This window comes from Rattus norvegicus, chromosome 2 (assembly GCF_021556685.1).
Source record: "Rattus norvegicus strain SHRSP/BbbUtx chromosome 2, alternate assembly SHRSP_T2T, whole genome shotgun sequence".
Classification (NCBI taxonomy): Eukaryota; Metazoa; Chordata; class Mammalia; order Rodentia; family Muridae; genus Rattus; species Rattus norvegicus.
The window spans coordinates 196,546,992-196,550,557 of record NC_141535.1 but is presented as its reverse complement, the minus strand read 5'-3'; positions in this window follow the sequence as shown (position 1 = coordinate 196,550,557).

Here is a 3,566-nt window from a genome sequence, read left to right as displayed (position 1 = left end):
ACCTTTCCTCCTGTACCATTCCACCCTTAATATTCCTCTTTCTGTTTTCAGGTCACATAGGTTCTGTTGTCTTATCTATCTCACTTCCTTAAAGTTTTTTCCCCTCCTCTCATGGACCCCTTTCTAGTTTAAGACCTTTGCCCATATTACCATTAGAATATTCTCATTTTAATGTATTTTCCAATTCCATCTGTCTTACTTAATTTTCAAGTTTTCTTCATGACTGACAAAATTCTATTATCTCCGTGTACTATATTTTCACTATCCATTCTTCAACTGATGAGAATTTAGGCAAATTTAGGCTAATCCACTTATTTACTATTGTGAGGAGGAAATAATTACAGATATACAAGCATTTCTGGGGTAGGCTTTCTCTATCTCTCCATCTCTATCTATCTATCTATCTATCTATCTATCTATCTATCTATCTGTCTGTCTGTCTGTCTGTCTATCTATCTATCTATCATCTACCTATGATTAGAAACCTGAAGGTGCTATAGTTGGGATATGTACCCAACTATAGGAAACGACTAGAAAACAGGCTGAGCAATCAATGAGGAGAAAGCCAGTAAGCAATACTCTGCCATGGCCTCTATCAGTTTTTGTTGAGAAATATTCACATTGATTTCATAATTGCTGCACTATTTTGTACTTCTACCAACAGTGAAAGACCATCAGAGATTCTTTTTTACCATATACTCTTCTGCATTTGTTATCATTATTAAATTTTGTTTTGCATTTTGCAATATTTAAAATTTAAAATATAATCACATCGTTACATTGTTTTCCTTTTCCTCTCCTTCCTCTAACTTTTCTCATGCCTCTCTTCTTTACCCTCTCTCAAATTCATGGCTTCTTTTAAAAGATTACTACTGATATATATATATATATATACATACATATATATATATGCATATATATATGAAAATATAAGACACAACCTATTGAATCCACTTAGTGACACACACACACACACACACACACACACACACACACACACACACACACACGATTTCATGGCTGACCACTTGGCACTGATAAACATTTGGAGAACTATTTTGGGAGAGACTAATTTTACTTAAATAGCCATTAGTTTGCCTGTACTAATTCTTTGTCTAGGGGTGGGACCCCATGAGATTTTCTCCTTCCATGTTAGCATGTCTGTTGGTGTTGTCATTTTTATACCTTGTTTACACAGCCATATTGCTGAGGAATCATGCATAGAGTTTCCCTGACACTTTCAAGAACACTAGAGGAATAGCAGAATACAAGTGATATCAGGGATGAAATGAGAAAAATGGGGGAAGCGTAGGTGGAGAGTGGAAAGGGAGATCAACCTAGAAAGAAAAGAGGGATAAATATAATATTGGAAAAACCATAGGAATCATATTAGTTTTTATTTACCTGAAATTACATATAGTATATAAATGTATGTATATAGTTTAAATGAAATTTTATCACTTGGAGTGATAATATTCCCAAGATCCATACTCTAGCTAACAAAACTCCCAATAACAAGTGTGGCAAACTTCCTTTTGAGTTATTAGTCAGGGGAGACCAAGAGATGCCCTAAACAACATAGACTATTTGATTTCTGTTTCAAGGTTTCTACTGCTGTGCTAAATAAAAAATCAACTTTGGAGAAACAAGTTTATTTCAAGTTACAACTCTCAGGTTATTCTTGATTGCTAAGGGAAGTCAGGGCAGGGACGCAAGTGGGACTGTAACCTGGAACCAGAAACTGATACAGAGGCCATGGCAGAGTACTGCTTACTGGCTTTCTCCTCATTGATTGCTCAGCCTGTTTTCTAGTAGCACCTGGGAACATCATCCCAGGAGGTGAACCTCCACAGTGTGCTGGACCCATGTCAATCATCAGTCCATTAAATGGACCACAGGCCAATCTGTTGGATGTATTTTCCCCCGTTGAGGTTCATTTTTCTCAAATTAGCCTAGCTTGTGTCAAGTTAACATAAAATTAGCTAACACAATTGACTACTTGTTAACTTGATATGCAAAAAATCACAACTGAACCATACCTTTCCTTTCCTGTTACAACTAGGATTCATGTTAAAGTTACTATGACATCATTAAACATTCCATTTTTTTTATTAACTTGAGTATTTCTTATATACATTTCGAGTGTTATTCCCTTTCCCGGTTTCCGGGCAAACATCCCCCTCCCCCCTCCCCTTCCTTATGGGTGTTCCCCTCCCAACCCTCCCCCCATTGCCGCCCTCCCCCCACCAGTCTAGTTCACTGGGGGTTCAGTCTTAGCAGGACCCAGGGCTTCCCCTTCCACTGGTGCTCTTACTAGGATATTCATTGCTACCTATGAGGTCAGAGTCCAGGGTCAGTCCATGTATAGTCTTTAGGTAGTGGCTTAGTCCCTGGAAGCTCTGGTTGCTTGGCATTGTTGTACATATGGGGTCTCGAGCCTCTTCAAGCTCTTCCAGTTCTTTCTCTGATTCCTTCAACGGGGGTCCTATTCTCAGTTCAGTGGTTTGCTGCTGGCATTCGCCTCTGTATTTGCTGTATTCTGGCTGTGTCTCTCAGGAGCGATCTACATCCGGCTCCTGTTGGTCTGCACTTCTTTGCTTCATCCATCTTGTCTAATTGGGTGGCTGTATATGTATGGGCCACATGTGGGGCAGGCTCTGAATGGGTGTTCCTTCAGTCTCTGTTTTAATCTTTGCCTCTCTCTTCCCTGCCAAGGGTATTCTTGTTCCCCTTTTAAAGAAGGAGTGAAGCATTCACATTTTGATCATCCGTCTTGAGTTTCATTTGTTCTAGGCATCTAGGGTAATTCAAGCATTTGGGCTAATAGCCACTTATCAATGAGTGCATACCATGTATGTCTTTCTGTGATTGGGTTAGCTCACTCAGGATGATATTTTCCAGTTCCAACCATTTGCCTACGAATTTCATAAAGTCGTTTTTGATAGCTGAGTAATATTCCATTGTGTAGATGTACCACATTTTCTGTATCCATTCCTCTGTTGAAGGGCATCTGGGTTCTTTCCAGCTTCTGACTATTATAAATAAGGCTGCAATGAACATAGTGGAGCACGTATCTTTTTTATATGTTGGGGCATCTTTTGGGTATATGCCCAAGAGAGGTATAGCTGGATCCTCAGGTAGTTCAATGTCCAATTTTCTGAGGAACCTCCAGACTGATTTCCAGAATGGTTGTACCAGTCTGCAATCCCACCAACAATGGAGGAGTGTTCCTCTTTCTCCACATCCTCGACAGCATCTGCTGTCACCTGAGTTTTTGATCTTAGCCATTCTCACTGGTGTGAGGTGAAATCTCAGGGTTGTTTTGATTTGCATTTCCCTTATGACTAAAGATGTTGAACATTTCTTCAGGTGTTTCTCAGCCATTCGGCATTCCTCAGCTGTGAATTCTTTGTTTAGCTCTGAACCCCATTTTTTAATAGGGTTATTTGTTTCCCTGCGGTCTAACTTCTTGAGTTCTTTGTATATTTTGGATATAAGGCCTCTATTTGTTGTGGATTGGTAAAGATCTTTTCCCAATCTGTTGGTTGCCGTTTTGTCCTAACCAC